This window comes from Cnephaeus nilssonii (genome assembly GCF_951640355.1).
Source record: "Cnephaeus nilssonii genome assembly, chromosome: X".
In the NCBI taxonomy this organism is placed as follows: Eukaryota; Metazoa; Chordata; class Mammalia; order Chiroptera; family Vespertilionidae; genus Cnephaeus; species Cnephaeus nilssonii.
The window spans coordinates 1,270,973-1,295,263 of record NC_137071.1 but is presented as its reverse complement, the minus strand read 5'-3'; the positions used below and the strand labels follow the sequence as shown (position 1 = coordinate 1,295,263).

Sequence of the window (24,291 nt, the reverse complement as noted above, 5' to 3'; positions counted from 1 at the left end):
TCTCTCTCTCTGTTTCTCTCCCTTCCTCTCTGAAATCAATAAAAATATATTCCAAAAATAAAAGAATTTAACTTAAAAAGAAATCAGAGGGCACATTTTCTTCATTCATGAAACATTTGTTGAATGCTTATGGTGACAGCTGTTTGGTCAATTTTCCAAAGAGATGAGTAAATCGTGAAAATGTTAAGAGTTGCCGTGAACTCTTCCCTCATCTTTTTAAATGGTCATAATGGCCACGAAGAGAGAAACACAAACACTCCAGTAGATAAGAGCATCCTGTATTTATGTAATCAGTTACACTCCAAAGTATAGCTTGGCTGTCTTGTTTTATCATAACAAAAATGTGTGTTAGCGCTGATGTCCGCCTCCCAGCCTTCCCTCCCACAGTTTTCCCACGTGGAGTTGATGGGGACTCCGTCCTTCCAGCTGGGTGTCATCCGGGACAGCCTTTTGGGGACTTGATCGTATTTACATTTGGAACAGATGGCTGTGGTTCCAGGATGGAGTCAGGGGTGAGAAGGAGCCAGCGTGCACGCTGGCGTGTAGGCCAGGGAGAGAGAGGAGAACATGGCCTGCACGAGGATGGCCGCTGGTCTGGAGGTGGAGATGGTCGGTGTATCTGAGAGATGCTGGGACATCAAACCAGCCGGACTTCATTCATTTGGAGGGGCTAGAGGGGTGCTGGAGGGTGAGGGCCATGGCACGAATCAGTGATTTCCTGGGGGCACTTCTGGAGTAACTGCAGAGCATAGTATATCATTTATGTTTGTTGTCATATGCGAGTTGCAAAGCGTTGGGACACAGTCTGTGTCCGTCTTAGCCTCACACCCAGCTGGTGGGTCAGAAACGTTTGCTATTTCATGGCTGAGGAAATCCAAGCCTAGAGCAGTCGAGTTCAAGGTGGCACAGGTGACAGAACGGAGAGCTTTATTCCGGTGCCCTGATTCCACAGTTTGACTCCTGAGAGAACCGAAATAGAGGAGCCGAATTATCCTCCTCCCTCCCACTTTTGTCACCTTAATAAACCAACAATCAAATATTGTCCCTTCAGTGACTTACTGTGACCAACCATGTTGCTGAATGGCGTGGCCAAATAGCTCTTTAATGGGATTGGTGTAGACAAAAGCCAAATTTTAAAAGATCCATTACGTTCTGTGCCATGTGTTTATGTCTTTCTCAGGTTTTCTCAGCCTCAGCAAAATTAACGTTTGGGGCAGGATAATTCTCAGTGGTGGAGCTGTCCTGTGGCATCATAGGATGTTTAGCAGCATCCTAGGCCCCTAGAGACCCCCTGGAAGCCAGTAGCATAGTATCCCCCACCTCCTCAGATGTGACAACCAAAAATGAATCCACACAGCCCTGGCCGGTGTGGCTCAGTTGGTTGAATGTTGTCCCCTCCACTGAAAGGTTGCCTGTTTGATTCCAGGTCAGGGTTGTGGGAAGTAGTCAATCAATGTTTCTCTCTCACATTGATGTTTTTTCCTCTCTCCCTTCTTCCCTCTCTCTAAAAAGTCAATGAAAACATATTTTAAAAAAACAAACCTGAGAGGGAAGGCAGGGGAGTGGGGAGGGAGAGAGCAACCAATGAACTCATATGCGGATATGCATAACCCATAGACACAGACAATAGGGTGGTGAAGGCCTTGCGGGGGTGGGAGAGGTCAATGGGGGAAAAGGGGGGCATATGTAATACTTTCAACAATAAAGACTTGAAAAATGTGTCCACACATTGCCAAGTACCCCCTGGGGAGCAAAATCACCGCCACTTAAAGTCACTGGTCTATTTGATTTTCATGCATGTGTTTAAGAAGATGTGACAGTTGCTGTGTAATAGGATCTGAAAAGAGAAGACATGGTAAATGTTACGAGTATTATATACACTAGTCAATGAACATGCGGGACTTCAGAGAGAGGCCGGCTCTGAGGTTCCAAGAGAGCCTCACACACAACACAAGCGCTAGAGGTGGAATAATGAGTCACTCCATTTTCAGTGATCATGACTTTGACAACATTCTCCTCCTTCTGGTGACCCCCCAAAGTCAGGCCACTTGGCTTGGGTTAAACATGACCTTAACCTGCCTTCCCCAACAGCCTCCATAATGCTTTCTTCCATGAACCACAAACAAAATATTACAAACCTTGACTGTCTGCCAAGATCATGCAGTATACGTCGAATTTCATGACAACCCTTGCAATTAATGTGGCAACTCCTCCAGTGGCATTATCGCACTGAGCCTTAGTTTTAGAACAAATGACCTGTGGAGAAGCTTCTGATGCTATTATCCTAAGCAGCTCCCTGGAGGGTCACACCGATGTTCATCCCCCTCCTACGAGAGACAAACAATAGAAGGATTCTGTGATGCCGCTGGCAAAGAGGAATCTTGGGGTGGGTGATGCATGCGTTTCGCTGAGGTGTGGTCAGAAAGCAGGTGGCTCAGACTCGGATTTGGTCTCTGCGGAATCCAGCTGTCAAGATGCAGCCTTTCTTGTCCCCGGGACCTGTCTACTTCTGAGCTCCTCTGGCGCTGGCCTCACTTCCTGTTTGGTGCAGTCACTCCACCATCTGTGCTCTGAACCACAGCCTTGTCATCAGATCGTTCCCTTGCTCGGCTTAACCCCTCCCTGAGGAATCCATCGGAAGGGCTACGCTGCTTCCCGTGAAAGGGAACCTCTCTGCACCCCAAACAGTTAAAAGTTTCAATATGAGAGTTTCCAAGTTTAACATTGGATTTCCGAAGACTTTGAAGTCATTAAGTTCACTTCATAATTCAGCGGTGTTGATTACGGGGGATTCTTTGGTGATTCCGAAGACACCCAGAGTGGGGCGCTGCTGCTGGACTGGGCTGGTATGAGTCGGTTGTCATCCATCAGCGCTGCCAACGTAGACGTCTTAGGAAATTCAGCAGCAGGCCTGGGACTCACTCTTACCCTCTGTTGCCTTATTGTTTGTCTCCTCACAGAAGCAAGAATTTTACAAGTTACAAATAAATAACTTATTTACTTATTAAATCCCATATATAAATATATAAATATATATATATATTTTTTTAAACCTGAGAAAGACATATAAAAGTATATATATTTTAAATTCTCACCCAAGGATACCCTGCCCAAAACGTTCATTTTGCTGCGGCTGAGAAAACCTGAGAAAGACATAAACATCCTACCTAATAAAATAGCAATATGCAAATTGACCGCACCTTCTCTACGCCCACCAGCCAATCAGGGTGAGTATGCAAATTACCCAACAAAGATGGCGGTTAATTTGCATACACGGCGGGAGGGAGGAGTGAAGACTGAAGACAACCTAGAAGGAAGAGGAAGGTAAAGCGGAAAGCAAGGTGGCTGCCTGAGGGAAAGCCCGGGCGGGGCGGAGCGGAGCGGGGCGGGTGGCAGCAGCGCGCGGGTGCAGGCGCTGCGGCTGCAACGGCGGCGGCAGCGGCAGTGCACACAGCCGCAGCGGTGCTTGCAGGATTCTTCCTGCAAATGGGCTACTAGTATATATATATATATATATATATATATATATATATATTTTAAAATATATATATTTTAAATTCTCACCCAAGGATATTTTTCCATTGATTTTTAGAGAGAGTGGAAGAGAGCAGGAAAGACAGAGAGAAACATGTTCAGGGTTATCATTGTCAATGTCCTCCAAGTTGCAGGAAAAAATGCCACCCCTGACTGCTCTGTCCAAAGTGCTTCAGACTCCACTGAAACACCACTGAGCCCGTCACACTCTGGTGCTTATGTTGTTTGCAGCACTACTTGGTATTATACTGGGTGGGGCCAAAGTAGGTTTACAGTTGTGAGTACACAAAACAGAGTTTATTCTTATGCTATTATGTATTTATTATTATAGTTATTATCATTATTAACCTACTTGTGCCCACCCCTATATATACATTCATCGTTTGTCTATCTGTCCCTACTGGCATGCAAGCTTATTCAGGGCAGAGACCCAATTACCGTACTTTCCGGCGTGTAAGACGACTTTTTAACCCAGGAAAATCTTCTCAAAAGTCGGGGGTCTTATACGCCGGAAAATACGGTAGGTTAGAAAAATCTCTGACAATGTATATCAGATTGCTTAAAACCCAAATACTGTATTTTCCTGCGTATAAGACCCCCGACATTTGAGATTTTCCTGGGTTAAAAAGTCGTCTTATACGCCAGAAAATACGGTATTCTTTTCCCATCATAGCCCCACTCCCTAGTGTAGGCCTGGGCACAGGGTAGGCAGCCAATAAATACCTGTGAGTGGATGGATCTGGCTGCCTGGGTGTTTTTACCTCAGTGACACCAGGGGGTTCAAAACTTCACTCATCATTAGTCGATGTTTGAAAAGAACGTATTGGCTTCAGGGTTTCACCCAATTCCCACTAAATGAGACTCTCCAAGGCCTGGACCTGGAAGCAATCCTTTGAAAAAGCTTTGGCGGTCATTCTGATATCGCCATGTTTGGAAACCACTGACTCATTTCCATGGCGAACCCCTTACCATCCAAGAAGCTCCCACAAAGTCTAGGATTCAGCGGCAAAGTGGATCCAAAGAGTGCAATCCAGTACTTTGCTTCAGACGGCTCTGAGATAATGTGGTGCACGTTCAGAGACGTCTTTTGTTTTATAAGCTGGTGTTCATCTCAGCTGAGTTCTGTAAGGATACAAGGGGCACAGCAATGGTTCCTCTGCATAGCACAGCCAGGCAATATGTCCCTTAGCATCTGTTTTCTAAGTGATCTGAGCTGTGGTTGTCCACCAGGAGACATTGTGCATGTCCAGAGGCATTGCTCATTGTCACAGTTGGCAAGAGGTGCGGATATATGGTAGGTAGAGACCCGAGACGCTGCTCAATATCCTACAGTGCACAGCACAGCCCGACAAAGAATCACCTGGCCCAATTGTCAATAGAGGTGAATTGAGAAACCTTGACTTATGTGTATCTCCGTAGACATCAAAATCCTTACTGTTTTGGAAAATCATTTTGTATGGAGCTCTCTAAAATGCATTGTACATATTCCTCTGTTATTGAAGAGCTGGGGAGGACAAGATGTTAGTTTCCTTTCCTCCGCATGAGTCCAGGTTCAGAACAGCATAGTCTGGGAAGGGTGATGGGGGCTTTTCCAGAAGCTTCAGTGCTTTGCTCTGAGCTCTTCGCTTCTTCACTCCTCCACTCTGATGCCCGTTGAAATCTTGGGCCTTATTTCTTAGAGATTTTCTGTCTTCTCTCCTGTGTGAGACTTTAGCTGACTTCTTCTTTTCAAAAAAAATTTTTTATTGATTTTTTAGAGAGAGGAAGTAAGAAAGAGAGAGGGGGGGAGGAGAGAGAGAGGAGAGAGAGAGAGGGAGAGAGAGAGAGAGAGAGAGAGAGAAGAGAGAAACGTTGATTGGTTGCCTCCCGCATGCACCCTGACAAGGAATCAAACCCACAACCTGGATATGCGCCCTGACCGGGAATCAAACCGGCCACCTTGTGGTGTACGGGATGACACTCCAACCCACTGAGCCACACTGGCCAGGGCTTTAGCTCACTTCTTGATTTATGCATGTCTAACAGTCTGGTCTGATTCTCTGCCTTTCTTCTGATTCAGCCGGAATACTGGCTTATTAAAAATGTTAGTCCTGGTCTAAAATGAGCAGTCACAGTCTCCAAACTAGGATGTGCGGGGTGCTCAGAAAGCTTCTCTGTGTGGACATCGGATCTGCGACGCTATGTGTGTGAGAAGGTAGGGCCCACTTCTGTCCAGCCGGCACTCATTGAAGATCTAAGGGGGGCTGGCCTGCTGTGGGGAAGACATTGAAAGAAAAGCACAAGGAAGAAGCGATGAACAGCTTCACCCAGCTCTATTTCTCAATCTCATGAGGTTAAACGTCTCTCAAACAGCCCAGCGTGCCAGGTGTGTGGGTGATTTATCTAATCCAGGGGTCCTCAAACGTTTTAAACAGGGGGCCAGTTCACTGTCCCTCAGGCCGTTGGAGGGCCGGACTATAGTTTAAAAAAAAACCTATGAACAAATTCCTATGCACACTGCTAAGTCGGCTGCTAAGCAGGACAGGCAGCGGCGGCAAAAACACCGGGCGGGCCGGATAAATGTCCTCGGCGGGCCGCAGTTTGAGGACCCCTGATTCTAATCTGTCATTGACTAGGATCGTGGGCCCTTTCTTAAGTCCTGGCCACTTCACAGAATGTTAATTAAGCACAGCCTGTTTTACACTGTAAGCTCCAAGTGATGGGGAGTAAATATATGGAAAGGTCTTAGGTACTTGCAAAAATCTGAACTAACATCACCAACATTTACAAATGATTATATTTTAATGTACTTTTCAGATTTTCTGGTTTTGACCTTATTTTCAAAAGGTCAACTTTTCGGATTCATTTTATTCTTAAATACATTCTGAATACCGTATTTTCCGGCGTATAAGACGACTGGGCACATAGAAGATTTTCCTGTGTTAAAAAGTCGTCTTATATGCCGGAAAATACGGTACTTACAAACTTAAAGGGAGGTTACATGAAACAACAGGGACTCCCACCAGTAATTCGCCGGTACTGCTTTCTTTATTGTCATGGTGACTATGGGATACTTCTCAGCTTGGGTAAGTTAGACACAAAGAACAAGACTAATTTGTTCATTCATATATGGTCATTGTTATGAAGGGCCTTTTTTTGGGAAGATGTCATGACCCTGTGAAATGCAAACCGGTCAGGATTTTCTCCCCTTCTCTTTGGTTATTTGGCACATCCTTAAACCTCTTCTAACTTTAAAAAATTTTATAGTAAAATCTGAGTGCTGGGAGTGTCAGCTAAACTCGATTTCTGTGATGAAGTTTTCAGAAGAGTTGGCATGGTGGCTCTGAGGAAATGTGCCATGGAAACAGCAAGAGACTTTAAGATGAATCAACTTTTAAAATAGTTTTTGAATGACCCCTTTCTGCAGCTGACTGAAATATCTTGTAAAGAAATGTTTGTCAGTCCAAGGAAAACAAAGAGGCGAAAAGCTTCTTGCCCGCATGGGGGGCACCCCTGCTCTGCATTTGCTGGGCTCCTCTGTGCCAGGTGGGTGCCCCTGAGCTCCCCGGTGCCAGGTGGGTGCCTCTGAACTCCCCATGCTAGGTGGGTGCTGCTCCATATGGGCAAAACCCCCCGACGTTGCTCTGGCTTCCTCACTTGGCGATGCCATTTTAATGAGATCCACAGAGTCGTAATAGTTTAGCAAGAAAATGGAATGTTGAGTTTGCTGGAAGAATTTGAAAATGGTGACACGTAATATTATTTTGTAAGTATTTATGCACATAACCTTTAACAGTGCCATTATGATGTCACTTGGATGGTATGAGCAAAATGTGTAACATAGTCTTTGACCTCAAAATATAAGGTATTCTCCCGCCTTAGCTACTGACTCACAGATCCCAGGAGGAAACAGACTGGCACACTCAAAAAGGCTTAACTTGCCCTAGCCAGTTTGGCTCAGTGGATTGAGCATTGACCTGCTGACTGAAGGGTCCTGGGTTCGATTCCAGTCAAGGGCACATGCCCGGGTTGCAGGCTCAATCTCCAGTAGGGGATGTGCAGGAGGCAGCCGATCAATGTCTCTCTCTCATCATTTATATTTCTATCTCTCTCTCCCTCTCCCTTCCTCTCTGGAATCAATAAAAAATATATACACTGAGTGGCCAGATTATTATGATCTCTGAACGCATAATAATAATCTGTCCACTCAGTGTGTATGTGTGTGTGTGTGTGTGTGTGTGTGTGTGTGTGTTAGTGTGTTAGAGGCCCGGTGCATGAATTCGTGCATGGGTGGGGTCCGGCCAGACTGGCCAGTGGGAGGGGACATGGGCAGTTGGCCGGCCTGCCTGCTGGTTGAACTCCTGGTTGAGGGGACAATTTTCATATTAGCCTTTTATTATATAGGATATACACTGAGTGGCCAGATTATTATGTGTTCAGAGATCATAATAATCTGGCCACTCAGTGTATATGTATATATAAAGAAAAGATGTTACCAGGAGGACACAGGGAGGGACAGTGTTACTGGAACCTGGCAACCTCCAACCTGGGCTGAAAGAGACCTTGGATATGTACTCGGGGAGAATTGCAGCAAGAGCAGGATCTGAAGAAGCAGAGATGGAGTGGGAAGATGAATACCCTGACCTTGTGACCTTCCTGCTCTCACATCTTCCTTTCTTACCAAAGCCAACCAGTCCATTGAGATGCAGCCCATTGAGGTCCACCTCACAAGGCTCACGCCTGTACGGAGGAGGGCAGACCTTTTTGTTTCATTGGTCAGGGGGTGGGGAGAAGTTGGCAAACAAAAATTACCATCACATGCATGTCCAATCTTGTATGGGGTTCACTTACATTACGAAAGACCCTAATTCCTAAGTAGATAGAGGACTCCCAACTTTCTTGGGATTCCTCTTTCCTCTTCCCTGTGGGTTATTTTTCTTACCACGTTTAAACTAGCAATGTGTCATGCCTAATCCATTCATATGTGATGTGCATGTCTAAGAATATTGACATTACAAACCAGTTAAAGTACTTCCTCTTCACTCATTGTACAGGGACATATTGAACGTACACGTTACAATTTATTAAATATTAAGCTCCACACGTAATTAAAAAATGCCTTGGTCTAAATTTATTGATGTAAATTTGAGCTATAATAGACTTTTTCTCCTCCAAGCCTATTAGAGTAATGTAATCTAATTTATTTTCCAAACACTAAAAATGGAAGAATTGATTTTAACTCATTTTCTGGTTGATGGGTAAAGAGCTTTACCCTTTAAAGTCACACATCAACTCAAATGGGTTAACCCATGTTTTAGTGAAAAGTGATTCTCATTTGTGTCTGGTTAAAAAGTCGGCTAAGGCATTTTTGGGACTGAGGACTGCAGTTTAGCCACCCTAGGCTGCAGCTCACTTAGCAGAGAAAAAAACACCCCTTTCAACCTTGATTGCAGAAAATGCCTCTTATCTGAGTTAGTTCCTCCTTGAGGACCCTGTGAATCCACTTTCATAATATCCCTCTTGTTTGTAGTAACTCCTTTAAAGACCACATTCACTATAGAACCAAACAATCCGAAGAAGCAGAGGCCCGAATCAGGGACCATATCTGGACTTCATACCCTGTGTCTCATGCGTAGTCTGTTTTTGAATGTCAGCACTGAGTTAGAGCTCTCAGAAATATTTCTGCTGACTCACAGTCATAATAATAGTAGCCAATGTTGAACTGCATGCTTTCTGCTAGCCCTGGCCGTTCTACATATATTATCTCATTGAATACTTCAAAGCACCCTGTAAGGTAGGTCCTAGTATCACCCTATTTAAAAGATGAGGAAACCAAAGCACTGAGTGAAAGTTTGTTTCAGGGTCATACAGCTTAGTGGTACAGAGACTCAAATCCTTGTCTGTTTGACTGCCGAGTCTAACGCTCATCCACTGCACAGTAGCTGCCTGTTGAAATGGCATTGGGTTGAGATGCTGCCTTTGAAATGACACTTGAAAAACTTTTCATTTTTTAATAATTATAAACTCATAGGAGGTTGCAAAAATAGTACTGAGAGATTCTTGGAACCCTTTACGCAGCTTCCCTCAATGATAGCATTTGACTAGTATGTAACTGTAGTGCAATATCAAAAGCAGGAAATTGACATTAGCACAATGCTATTAACTTGAATCCAGAGAGACCTTGTTCACATTTCACCAGTTTTTTACATTCACTCATTTGTGTGTGTGTGTGAGAGAGAGAGAGCTAGAGAAAGAGGAAGGGAGGAAGGAAGAGAGGGGGGAGAGGTAGCGAGAGAGAGAGAGAGAGAGAGAGAGAGAGAGAGAGAGAAGTGAGAAGTTCCATGCAATTTTATCACATGTATAGATCAGCATACCCACCACTACATTCAAGATACAGAACTGTTCCATCACCACAAAAGACCTCTCTCATACTGCCCCTGTGTAGGCACACCCATGCTACTTCCTACCTCTCTCTCTAATCCGGGCAACCGCTGACCTGTTCTCCATTAAAATGACACCTTTTAACTTACTCCCTCTGTGCTCCTGGCACAATAGGAACAGATCTGTCCCCATCGATCATTTATGCGAAAAATGTCCAGACACATAACAGAAGAAAGTAAGGTGAACTGATCATGAGATCGGGGAGGATTTGGGTGTCCTTGTTAGTAACATATAGGACCACAAATAAAGGACATCCTGTTTGGTGTTTTTAGCTGAGTGTTGTGGTCATTTTGTAATCCCAACTCTTGTCTTTTCCCCAGCAAAGCGCTTTTGATGGCAACACCACAGAGTTGAGCTCCTGCACGAATGTTCCATGCTCCCTCTCTGCATGGCTGTTCTCATGAAACATCCATTTCAGGAATGACAACCATGTGGCTGCACTGGCAGCCGCCTGGAACAGGTACATGAGAGCTGGCAGTCTGCCCTCCAAGTACTTATGAGCAAGGATACACACGAGCCCCTCGTGTGTGTGTGGTGGCCACGACCCAGTTGTGCTCTGGACAGCACAAGGGTTATGTAAACCCTGGCCTTCATGGTTCACATGCATTTTTATTCATTCATTTGGAAGGGAGGGGCAGTTCATAGACCTCTCTTGGGGAAAGTTTGAACCTTATCAAGATTAGCTGGTTCAAAAAAAAAACAAAACACCCTAATGGCTGTTTTTATTCAGGATGACTGCGAGTGAAACCTTATCATTGGGACACAGTCATATAGACTTCCTGCATTTATTTGGTTCCCACTATTTTAAAAAAGGTGCAAAAAGTGCTGATGCTGCCTGATTCTGCAAACATAGGCACACTCTTACCAGATACTTTAATTATTGCACAGTTTTACTATGCAATTTTCCTTGATCTTTATGAGAAATAGAGAATGTTTTTCAAAACCTAGAGATTCTTGGACCAACCTGTTGCTTTCATTTTACTTTATTTTATTTATTTAATTGTAATACTCACTCGATAAGCCGGGGTCTTACTCAGCAACTAGAAGGGTTCAGGAATCTGGAAAAAGGGCTTTACATAAATGGATTAAAGAGACTAGACAAGAAATATGAATTTGGAAGGCATTTTGGAGGGCCAGGCGGAAACTTATTTCTAGTGACTAAGCTCTCTGAATCTCCGCACACAGGGCTTTTTATTCACGCATCTTGCCCTCTATCATAGCAGATATACATATCAAAGGTAATGTTTGGTAAACAATAAAAAGATTATCAGGTTCGGGGAATTTCCTTGGCTGTTCCAGCAGCAGGTAATAATATATGCATATTTTCAGCCCTACTGAAGCTGTCCATCAGCCTTCTGATGAACTTCTCGCATTTATTATGCTAACTACTGGAATTTGCTTCCAACAACCCAAAGATATTTTTCCATTGATTTTTTTAGGTAGAGGGGAAGAGAGTGGGAAAGACAGACGGAAACATCGATTGAGAGAGACACATTGATTGGTTGCCTCCTGCATGCTCCCTGACCAAGGCCCGAGCCAGGGAGGAGCCTGCAACCGCAGTACGTGCCCTTGACCAGAATCAAACCCAGGACCCTTCAATCCACAGGCCAATGCTCTAGCCACTAAGCCAAACTGGGTAGGGCCCAACCTTTTGTTTTTAATTAGGTATGCAGGTAATGTCATCATTTATTACTGTGCAGTACCTCATATCACCCAGTGTGCAGAGTCTAAAGAAAACTTGGATTTGAAAAACCGTGGGGTCTTCAATGAGATTTCTACATTGGAGAGCATTTCTTTGTTTTAGATATCATTAAAAAGGAATGAAATCTAGAACCCCTGGGGTGCATACATATATGCATAGAGACACACAAAAAATGGTGCTTTATTTTATAACAATATTGTCTAAAATGTAGAACTGTGTTTGTATCAGTTAGCTACCACCACACTAATGGTGTGTAACAAACTACTTTGAAATTTCGTGGCTTAAAACAACCATCAGTTCTTCTCATGGATCTGGGCAGAGCTCAGTTTTTTGACCCAAGGTCAGGCCGCCAGTCCTGCAGGGCTTGGCTCCTTGGTTAGTTCTGCTCCATGTGTGTTTATTCTGCGCCCAGGTTGGTGGGATAGCATTTACCTAGGGAGTTGCAGAGGTACAATATGAAAAGTGGAAGTGACTAAGGATTCTTAATGTATCTACCCACCTGCCATTGGCCAAGGAAAGTCACATGTGCAAACTTAACATCTGCGGGTGAGGAATTACATGAGTGTATCAAGGGGTGAAGGAATGGGGCAAATCATTCACTTTCCCACAGTATGTAATCAAATTCTCATAAAAATACTGATGTATTTGAGCAGTTCACATCTATCTCAAGTTTTCCCCCTATTTCTTTCTGTCATGGATATCCTATATAATAAAAGTCTAATATGCTAAGCGTCCATTCAACCAATCAAAGTGTAATATGCTAATGATATGCTAAGGCTGCTCAACCGCTTGCACTGACCACCAGGGGCAGACAGTTGACCAGTCGACTAGTTGTTATAATATGCACTGACCACCAGGGGCAGACAGTTGACCGGTTGACTAGTTGTTATGACATGCACTGACCACCAGGGGGGCAGACACTCCAACCGGTAGGGTATTAGGGTAGTTTGCTGCTGGGGTCAGTCTGGCCAATTGGGACTGAGCAAGATGGGCCGGACATGCCCTGGAGCCCTCCCGCAGTCCCTCCCCGGCTGGCCAACCTCCTACGTCCCTCCCCAGCCCTGATCATGCACTGCTGGGGTCCCTTGGCCTGACCTGCGCCCTCTTGCAATCTGGGCCGAGGGACCTCCCCCACCCCCCGAGTGCACAAATTTTGTGCACCAGGCCTCTAGTCAATACATATTTTCCTATGACCTAATTAAACAACAAAAGCAGGATGATGGGGTCATCCCACTGATACCCACAAATCCACATTGATTGGATCTAGACTGAATATATATCAATGAAATATCAGAAAAATAGACCGACACTCATGTTTAAACAGAATTGTCAATGCCTTCCTCTGTTTCCTTGTGTTTAGCAGCTCTGGTTCCTCAATGCGTCAAAAGGAAAACAAAACACTCAGAATCCCCTCCCAGGAGATTTTTCCAAATTTGTTTTGCTTGGTAGTGTCACTTTTAAAAGATTCGTAAAGAAAAAAAAAGATTCATAAATTCAGCTCCTGTTTTAAAACCTAGAAGAAATTGTGTATGTGGTCATTTACAATAGGAAGAAAAATATATTAATTCTTTAGTTCAGACAAATCAGAGCCAACATTTGTAAATTAGCTTGTTGTTTTGATCAATCCTGACATGTAAATATAAGCTAAATTCCAAATAATGCACTCATACAAAATCTTCTTTCTGAAGTTGAAAACCTTTGCCCTGTCTCCCTCCATTGTATCAACTGATTGGACAGTTACCAAATCCTGTTCTCCTCACCCCCCCCCTCAGTGTGCTCTGTAGATGATCAGACCCAGTCAAGCACCTGCCATAATGCAGTCACTCAGTTGTCTAAATCAGAGGTCAGCAAACTATGGCCCACAGGCCAAAATCTGGACTGTGGCCTGCTTTTTTTTTATAGCCCGAGAACTAAGAATAAGTATTACATTTTTAAACAGCGGGGAAAAAATCAAAAGGAGACTATTTCATGATGTGAAAAATACATGCAATGCAGATTTTAGTGTCCATACATCGAGTTTTATTGAAAACAGCTATGCCCACCTATTGACTATGGCTGCTTTCATGTTGCAATAGCAGAGCTGGATGGTTGCAACGGACTGTACGGCATGCAAAACCCAAAATATGTACAGTCTGGCCCTTTACTGAAAAAGTTTGCAGATCTCTAGTCTAATGCTCTGTCTCAAATTACCACAGATGCTATAGATAGGTCTACTATTATATAGGAATGAGGGCAAACAAAAGGAAAAATACATCTTTAGTGTGTAGGGGGATGCTGGGCACATTCAGATACAGATAGATATTATTAAACATTCATTTATTCACCAGTGTGAGTGGAGAACTGGGTATGTATCCAACACTAAAGGGAAAAGTAAAAAAAAAAAAGGAGAATATCTAGTTTTTACTCCAAGGTTTCCTCTTGCATACAAAGTAAGATACATCCACATAAAGGTTATAGCGTCTGAAACCTATTTGCCTTGTCTAATTCTCTAAATCACCAGAATACTCTTTGGAATTTTTAAGTTAAACTAGTATTTTTACAGCCCGGCCAGCATGGCTCAGTGGTTGAGTGTCAAACTATGAACCAGGAGTTCACGGTTCGATTCCCAGTCAGGGCACATACCCGGGTTGTGGGCTCGATCCCCAGTGTGGGGCGTGCAGGAGGCAGCTGATCAATGATTATCTCTCATCACTGATGTTTCTATCTCTCTCTCCCTCTCCCTTCCACTCTGAAAGCAAGACAAATATTTAAAAATAGTTTTTTTTATAGCTTATTCTGTAAATATTCTAGGCAGAATAGTTTTCATGAGCACTGCCATTCTTACCAGTTCGAAGTGGAGAATTGAACTCTGAAAAAATGTAATTGCTCATTGGTTAAAACGCTGGTTTTGCATTTGAGAATTTTACATTGGTGTGTCCAGAAGGCCATCAGATTAAAGCATGTAAAGGGTGGATCCTAAAAACACCACTGCCCTGTTCCTTAAACTCTATAGCTCACTGAGCCCGTAGCCACAAGAGCTGGGCAGTGAGAGAACTCTGGGTCCTGCCCATGCAGTCCATGTTTTGTGAAGGGATGTGGCCCCGTTTTATGCTTTGCCATGTTTCTCTTGGCCGACTCTTCCACATTCTTGTGACCCCTTGAATGGAGATTTCTTTACAGCTTTAGCCTTACAACATGGCCTCCCGCTATCATTTCCGGCAGGTCTTGTCTTAGGTCCCAGGAGCTTCCTGAGTAAATGTCATCCTGGTATCTCCTAAGAGGGGCCTCGGAGGCTCCCAAAACCTGGTTCCCAGCAGCTATAAACCACAATGTCCCTGAGTCTTCTTCTCATTGGACTTTGAAGGAGGATGAGCCTGAAATTCTCTTGGGTTCCAAAGCAAGGGCCAAGGTGGGGCACTGGACAGAGAACCGGGAAAAGGCCCCTGAGGGTGGGGATCAAATGACCCCACGGGAGGAAATTCCAGTTCAAAATAGAAACCAGGTCAGCACCCTTGTGAGAGCCCGTGAATAGGACTTGAAAACCAGCAACCTGTGGCCTGTGAAGACGTCCATGGATTGGCCTGCATAAGGGTGTTGTGTTTTAGGGCAGCAATGGCATTGTGCAAACCCATAATGAAACATGATTTATCTACTTTCACAGTTGTGCTGGGCTAGAGAGTTATGTGGAAATGACTCAATTTCGTATATTTGTCATGCTGGCCAAGGGTCAACTCCTTAACAGAGGAAGACACTTTGGGAATACTATTTTCTTGAGAACGGAGGACTATAGTGTATATATACACCAAATGGTGTATATTTGTGGCAGAGGCAATTTCCAACCTAGCATGATAAGAATTTTCTCCACTGGTTGTTAAAGGACAAAGGGTTATTTTGTAGAAATTATATAATACCGCCTTGTCAATTACAATAAAGATATCAATTAATGATTGTTCCTTAAAATGACAGCTCTATAATTATCTGGGAAGCGCTCACAATATTACCTGGTTGCTAAGAAAGATTGCAGCTTTTTGTCTAGTCTGACGAATTTCCAGAATATCGTTGAAAAGAATTTAATGTCTAGAAACTTTATAATAGTCCTTAAAAAGCTTTTGGAATAAATGTCATTTGGGGGAGTTTTGTTTGCTTGATTCAGCCTGAGATCCCAATTTAGAGGAGGCTCAACCTCTCCAAGGTTTTGTCTGCAAATGTAATGAAGAATATGTGTGATAGCCCTAGCTGGTGTTGCTCAGTGGGTAGAGCGTTGGCCTACAGACTGAAGGGTGCCAGGTAGGATTCCAGACAAGGGCACATGCCCGGGTTGCAGGCTTGATCCCCAGTAGGAGGCATGCAGGAGACAGTTGATCAATGATTCTCTCTCATCATTGATGTTTCTATCTCTCTTTCCCTCTCCCTTCCTCTCTGAAATAAATTAAAAAAATATATTTTAAAAAGAATATGTGCTATAAACTGTTTTAACCTATTTGAGGTATTTGGCGGGGAGTGCTGAAGAGGATAAAATGGACACTTCGACTTTAATGAGGAAAATATTGCATTATGGAAAAATGCCGTCTATTGGTTGTTGTGAGACCTTTTAAAATAGCATTTTACAGTGGGGACATGTTTTTAGGACTGTTTTTCAGAGGTTTCTTTGCAAGCTTTAATTTATTTGTTACTTAAAAATTTTAAACATCACAGACACCAGAATCTGGGTGTAAAAGTAGTATTTTCTTAAAGATGTGTTTTTCATCTATATTTGGCGTAGGTGTGTTAGAATGCCGTCTGCAGTCCTGTGGAGACAGAAAGTAGATAAGGGGTTGCCTGGGGCTGGGGGTGGGAACGGGGAGTGACTGCCCTTGGCCACCAAGTATGTTGTTAAGGTGATAAAAATGTTCTAAACACTGGATTATGGTGAGGTTGCACAGCTGTAAATGTACAGGTGCATTTTATGGCATGTAAATTACATTTAAATAAAGTGCTTTTTACAGAATGTGCATTCATAACAGAACCAAAAAGCACTTATTTGAAAGTGAAAGATTTCAATGAACCTTATACAACCCAAGTTCAAATCCGTTAGCAACAATATAATATATCTTATTCCCTTTCAGGCCATTGTCCTAGAAAAACAAAGAAATGCGAGAAAACCCCATTTTGTACTACTTATTCGGGATTTATAGTAGTCTGACCAAGCATACATTTGTGGTTAACGCAGAACCATCCCACTGAACTAGACACCAGACGTGTAAGAGATTCAAGTTTCTCAAATCAAAAGCAAATAAGGCATCTGAGTAACCATTGGGTTTTTCTACATAATTTGGTGAAAATATTCTAAACCTGGATTATAGTCATGGTTGTACAATTTGGTAAATTTATAAAAAAATTATTGAATTGGCCAAAGCCGGTTTGGTTCAGTGGATAGAGCGTCGGCCTGCGGACTGAAGGGTCCCAGGTTCGATTCTCGTCAAGGGCATGTACCTTGGTTGCGGGCACATCCCCAGTAGGGGGTGTGCAGGAGGCAGCTGATCGATGTTTCTCTCTCTCATCGATGTTTCTAACTCTCTATCCCTCTCCCTTCCTCTCAGTAAAAAATCAATAAAAGATATATTTTTTAAAATTATTGAATTGTACATGGACAATGGTTGAATTTTATGATGTATAAGTTATATATACAATGATAAAGTTAACTTCATAAATATAAATACAAATATAAATATAAATATAAATATAAGTAATATAAATATAAACATATACATAAAATACCTTCTGGTGACACAGGCCCAAAGCCTGTATTCCATACAATGAAGTCACAGCCACAGGCCAATAGTCTTGTCCTCCTCATCTTATTTGGGACATTTTGACCTTGACTGTGTGACAGAAATTTGCTTGGGGGTGTAGAAATTATTCCCTTTATTTAAAGAGGTTCTACTGAAAACAATTCTTCACCTTTTTTGTTTGTTTCCCTTTCCTTTATTTTCTAATAGAGTGGAAATATCCCATTCCAATGTGAACTTCTTTTCTTTCCTCCTTTTTTTTTTTTTCTAATTTCTATTTATCATTCCCTTTCCTTATGGGCAAGATTATTCAGACCCTGTGGTTTCACTCATGGGCTTTTAGTTTCATAGGAACTAGTAAGACTGTCTTTTGATAGCTGGAAATGTGTTCATTAACTTGAGGGACTGCATGCTAAATGGTCTCCCATGCAGTCTTCATTTCTCTTGGGTATATACAAAGTTATGTAGGGACAACTTGCTCTGTAAACCCGAGGTATAGCATCATTTTTTAATGCCTCTATTGAGACATAATTCACACATTTAAAGTGTACAATTCAGTGGGTTTTAGTATAATATTCACAGGATTGTGCAGCCATCATCAATGATTAATTTTAGAATATTTTTGTCCCCCCTAAAAGGAAACTCATACCCTTTTGCAGTCACACTCCACTTAACCCATGACTCTCTAGCCCCTGACTACCTCTGATCTGTTTTGCCTCTATGGATTTGCTTGTTTTGGACATCCTATCTAATAAAGAGGGAATATGCTAATTGACCATCACTCCATCACAAAGATGGCTGCACCCACAGCTGAGGCCAAGTTCCCATAAGGAGCCTTAACAAGCCATCAGCAGGGACCTCAGGCTACGCCCTCCCCCGCCCCCATGGGGCTTGACAGGGGACCTCAAGGTGAGCTTCCCGTCCTGGTGCTGGGCTAGGGGACCTCAGGCCGTGCCCCCCACCCAGTGGAGTTTGATGGGGGACCTGAGGCTGCACCCCCCCCCCCACCTGGCAGGGCTTGACAAAGGACCTCAAGGCATGCCCCCCCACCCCGGTCTGGGCTGGGGGACCTCAGGTCACGTCCCCCATCCTGGCATCGGGCCAGGGGACCTGAGGCTATGCCCCCTTCCCGGAAAGGCTTGACAAGGGTGGGACTGGCCAGGTCTGGATCTAGCCCAATGGCGGGGGGGGGGGGGGGAGGCGGCTGGGTCTGGGTCTCATGCGATTTTGAGGTGCATGTGGGTGGGCAGGGACTTGACTCTGGGTCCCGTGGTGAGCCCCAGACTGACAGGAGGAAGGTTTTCATATACATTTTACTAATTTTCTTTCATCTCTGATACTTCTATTACAGAGAAAGGGAAAATAGCAATATTAAATTATTTCCTCTAATTAATCCCCTTTTAATGTGCACAATTTCATGCACCGGGTCACTAGTCTTATATAAAGGAATCATATGTGGTCCTTTGTGACCATCTCCTTTCACTTAACATAATGTGCTCAATGTTCATCTGTGTTGTAGGATGTATCAATACTTTATTACTTTTAATTGCCATCTGATATGGAAACACATTTTGTTTATACATTCATGAGCTGATGGACATTTGGTCATTTTCATTTTTTTACTAGTATGAATAATGCTGCTATGAACATGCATGTGTGAATTTTGCATGGAGGTATGCTTTCATTTCTCCTGGGTATATACCTAGGAATGGGATTTATGGGTGATTATAATAATTCTATGTTTTACCATTTGAGGAGCTGTCTGACTGCTTTCCAACATGACTATACCATTTTACAATCCCCCCAGCAGTGCATGAAGTTTCCAGTTTCTCCACATCCTTGTCAACACTTACTATTATCTGTCTTTTTTATCTTAGCCATCCTGGTAGGTGTGAAGTACTTAATTTTGTTATAGTTTTTTGATTTAAACAAAGGCACATGAAAAGGTGATTAATTGCTTTACACTATTTCCTGTAGTGCTTTTTTTAAAAAAAAAATCGCAAAACCATCTATATATTTGAAACAGTATTCTTTAAAAAAATACAGTTCACTGCAGTCTGTACATCTCAGCAGTATCCATTAAAAAAAGCAAAGTACACACAAAGCCCCCCCTCCTCCTCTCCTTGCCTAGGACCATGTATCTGCCTGAGTATGGAGGCCCTGTTCTACCTTTGCAGTTAGCAGGACGTGCGAGGGGTCCCCCAGCTCAACAGCTCTTTAGCCCTTGCACTTGGCAGCAAGACTCCAAAAAGGCCAGAGGGCATGTGGCCACAGGTCCCTGCTTGTGTTTCTGAGTGAACTTGACATAAAATATCCAGTGAATCATGGAATGCAATTCAGAAACTCCTCCCCCTTCCCTGAGGGCCGTGGGTCCAGCTTGACCTGGCTGTGGCCTTTGTTGAATCTGTTCTGCCTGAAGAAGTGATGTTTAGGCCAAGATATCCAGGCTGATAGGAATTAGGTTGGTGAGGAGAAGGAGAAAGCACTCCAGAAAGAAGGACTAGTTTGTGCAATGACCTTAAAGAACTAAGAGGCATATCAGGTTCAAGTCACTGAATAAAGGAAGTCCAGAGTGAGTGAGGTGGAGAGTGGCAAAAGAGGCATTTGGAGAAATGGATAGGAGTGAGCAAGAAGAATTGCAGGGTCTTGTAGGCCCCAGAGTAAGGATATTAGACTGTAACCTAGAAACAAGAGGAAGCTATTAAAGGCTGTTAAGCAATGTGTGTGTGTGTGTGTGTGTGTGTGTGTGTGTGTGTGTGTGTGTATGTTATTATCCTCCTCTCTAAAAAAGACATGATGATATTGTGTTATAGCCTTTTGGACACTTGGGAGGTTTTTTTATTGCCGGGATGCGCATAGGGTCTCCAGCCCCAGACATCTTGTCAACCATGGTCGGAAGAATTTATGGCTGACTGCTGTGGGATCCACCACTTTAAAGTATGCTTGTATCTGTTCCTGACTCCTTCTACTCTCACACCTGCTGAATAGCAATGACTACATCTCCCAGCTAACTAGCAACAGAGAGAATCTCATTGACTTAGCTTGGGCGATAGCATTCATGCGGGGGAAACTCTCTCCGCATGCTTCCTCATAAGCCCCTACTGATTGGGTGACTGATAAGTCTTGCCCCGCCCCAGGCCAATCAGCTATGGCTAAGGGTGGGCCTATAGTATTTCAGAAGCCCCCATTGGCTGCTAACCTTAGCAGAGGTTGACTCTGGGCACAGAAAGGACTTTGGTCTCTTCTCTGTAACCAACAAGCAAATCACGGCCAAGAGCAACATTTTTTAAAAATCCCCATCTGAGCATATTCTTTCCATTTATTTTCTTTTTTTTTAATTTAAATTTTTTATTGTTGAAAGTATTACATATGTCTCCTTTTTCCCCAATTGACCTCTCCCTGGCTGTTCGCATGCCCCAGCACATGCCCCCAGTCCCCTACTGTCTGTGTCCATTGATTATGCTCATATGCATGCATATAAGTCCTTTGGTTGATCTCTTACCCCCCCTCCCTCCCCCTGCCTTCCTTCTGAGGTTGGACAGTCTGTTCCATGCTTCTATGTCTTTGGATCTATTTAGTTCATCCGTTTATGTTGTTCATTATATTCCACAAATGAGTGAGATAATGTGATATTTACCTTTCTCTGGCTTATTTCACTTAGCATAATGCTCTCCAGTTCCATCCATGTTGTTGCAAATGGTAGGAACTCCTTTTTTACCGCAGCGTAGTATTCCATTGTGTAGATGGACCACAGTTTTTTAATCCACTCATCTGCTGATGGGCACTTGGGCTGTTTCCAAATCTTAGCAACTGTAAATTGTGCTGCTATGAACATAGGGGTGCATATGTCCTTTCTAATTGGTGTTTCTAGTTTCTTAGGATATATTCCTAGAAGTGGGATTACTGGGTCCAATGGGAGTTCCATTTTTAGTGTTTTGAGGAAACTCCATACTGTTCTCCACAGTGGCTGCACCAGTCTGCATTCCCACCAGCAGTGCACGAGGGTTCCTTTTTCTCCGCATCCTCGCCAGCACTTGTCATTTGTTGATGTGTTGATGATAGCCATTCTGACAGGTGTGCGATGGTACTGCATTGTTGTTTTGACTTGCATCTCTCGGATGATTAGTGACTTTGAGCCTGTTTTCATGTGTCTCTTGCCTTCTGTATGTCCTCTTTGGAGAAGTGCATATTGAGCTTCCAGATCGCGAACAGCACCGCAGAGGTAAAGGTGAAGAAGCTGCAAGTGCAGGCGGCCCTTCCCCTCTCATCTCGCCCTCCTGGTGGCCAACAGGGGGGTAGGTAGGTGGGGGGGGTGTCAATGTTCCGGGAAGGCAGTGTCCCGGCTGAGCAGGGCCAGTCTGGTTGGATCTGAGCGTGTATGGGAAAAGTGCGGGTTCGGGGGTGGGGGTAGGGGTGGGGGGAACGAAGGAAGCCTTCGTTCAGAACCTTGCTGGGAATAAAGAGTCTGAAGAGTAATTTTCCATCCAAATTTGATGATCCTAGAATTTGCATGGGATCAATATCTACAGAAGATGAAAAGGGGCTGATTTTAAGAAAAAGTAAAATATTTATAGGATTTTCTTTAGGAAGGCATGTGATAAAGGAACTTCGGAATGAAGTCTGGAAATATTCTTCCAATGCCATGTGTTTTATTAGTGATCAGCTGCTGGGTGATGCACTTGAACTTCAGAAATGGGCCCACAAGGGGTGGGATATGGTTGACTCTAAGCCCCCTGCACTTTATGGGGCACTTACTGTGGATTATTCTACTAAATTCTTAAGGCACACGAAGCATGGTTTTGTGTTCTTGGATATTTCTATTGATCTTGATCCAATTGGAAGGTTGGTTTTTGAGCTATACTGTGATACATGTCCCCAAACATGTAAAAATGTTCAGATCTTGTGCACAGGAAAAGCAGGGTTTTCTCAAAGTGGCATCAGGCTACAGTATGTCGGTTCGATTTTTCATCGAATAATAAAGAATGCTTGGATACAAGGAGATGGTGCAGAGTCGATTTATGTGCCAACATTTGAAGATGAAAGCTTTTCAGTTCCTCATAATAAAAGGGGATTTCTTGGAATGGTCAACAAAGGCCGTCATAGCAATGGTTCACAGTTCTACGTCACGCTACAATCAGCTCCCTAGCTAGATAAAAAACATGTGGCTTTTGGGCAATTGATTGAAGGAACAGAAGTTCTTCAACAACTAGAATTGGTTACAACAGAGAATGAAAGACCAATACAACAATGTACAATGTTTGACAGTGGAAATTTTTATGCTTGATTTTCAAATCAATATTTTCCGAATTTATTATGTATCTGATCAGCTGTTTCTAGATTTAATTAAACCATGCTTGATTATAAAAAAAAAAAAGAAAAAGAAAAGTGTCTATTTAGGTCCTTTGCCCATTTTTTTGATTGGATTGTTTATCTTCCTTTTGTTACGTTTTATGAGTTCCCTAGAAATTTTGGAGATTAAGCCCTTGTCAGATATAAGATTGGCAAATATGTTTTCCCATGCAGTGGGTTCTCTTGTTTTTTAGAGTGAGTGGAGGGGAGAGACAGAGAGAACCACCGATGTGAGAGAGACACATTGATTGCTTGCCTTCCACATGCACTCTGACCGGGCCGCGGACCGAGCCTGCAAGCAAGGCAAGTGCCCTTGACCAGAATCAAACCCAGGGCCCTTCAGTCCCAGGGTCAACACTCTATCCACTGAGCCAAACCAGCTAGGGCCAAGAGCAACATTTAAAAAATATCTTAGCCCTAGCTGGTTTGGCTCAGTGGATAGAGCATCAGCTTGTGGACTGAAGGGTCCCAGGTTCAATTCCAGTCAAGGGCACATGCCCAGGTTGCAGGCTCAATCCCCAGTAGGGGCGGGCAGGAGGCAGCTGATCAATGATTCCCTCTCATAATTGATGTTTCTCTTCCTCTTTCCCTCTCTCGCTGAAATCAATAAAAATATATTTTAAAAAATAAAAATATCTTACAGAGTTGTGGCAAGGATAACAGGTATTATAGGTGAAAGGTATGCAATATTTGCCACAGCGTTTATGGCAATGCTCATCCCATAGTGGGCATTGTGAAGTGTGTTGCCATACTTGTTATTAGCCATCTAATTCTACCCACCCCACACATTTACACACATCACTTCAGTAGAATCTGCTTGGCAAGTTACGAGGCTTGAGTCTTAATCTCTGACGCAAGATCCCATGATAACACCTTTGACCGACAGATGAATGATTTATAGTTCTATTTTCATAGTTAAAAGTTATGTTCTTGAAGTCATTTGCTTTCTTAAATTATTAATCTTACTGCTTCCTCCAACGTTTTCTTGAATAGCATTTAATCATGTTTGGGTTAAGTGATTTATAGTTACCTCACAAATTCCAGTCTCGAGATTAAAGTTACTCACAAATTCCTTAAGATATTCATTGTGCTAACAGAAATTTTAAAAAAGAATACTATAGGACATAACTTCTGTATCTGATTCCTCCATGCTTTTGTTGAATTCCAACACATACCTCCACCTCATTCACCCCCAAAGGGCCAACAAGCATATATAGCATACATGCCATTGTCCAAAAATGACATGAAAACATGCTCAAAATGATTAGCCATCAGAGAAATGCACCCTGTAGGGTGGTAATTTATAGTTCTATTAATAAAAATGATAATAACAAATGTTGGCAAGAATATGGGAAATTGGAACCCTCATACATTTCTAGTAGGAATGTCAAATGGTGCAGCCACTGGAAAACAATCTGACAGTTCCTCAAAAAGTTAAACATAGCCCTAGCTGGTTTGGCTCAGAGGATACTAGTAGAGCATTGGCCTGTGGACTGAAGGGTCCTGGGTTCGATTCTGGTCAAGGGCACATACCTCAGT

General features: G+C 43.2%; 1 protein-coding gene and 1 pseudogene across 3 annotated transcripts in view; both read left to right on the top strand.

Moving 5' to 3' along the window:
• Positions 1–24,291, top strand: part of ARHGAP6 (Rho GTPase activating protein 6) — a 506,928-nt gene that overhangs the window by 211,955 nt on the left and 270,682 nt on the right. The gene's annotated exons all lie outside the window — the stretch shown is intronic.
• On the top strand, positions 21,914–22,687 carry LOC307095674 (putative inactive peptidyl-prolyl cis-trans isomerase-like 6; annotated as a pseudogene). Its single transcript has one exon. The product of its transcript is annotated as a putative inactive peptidyl-prolyl cis-trans isomerase-like 6 (transcript).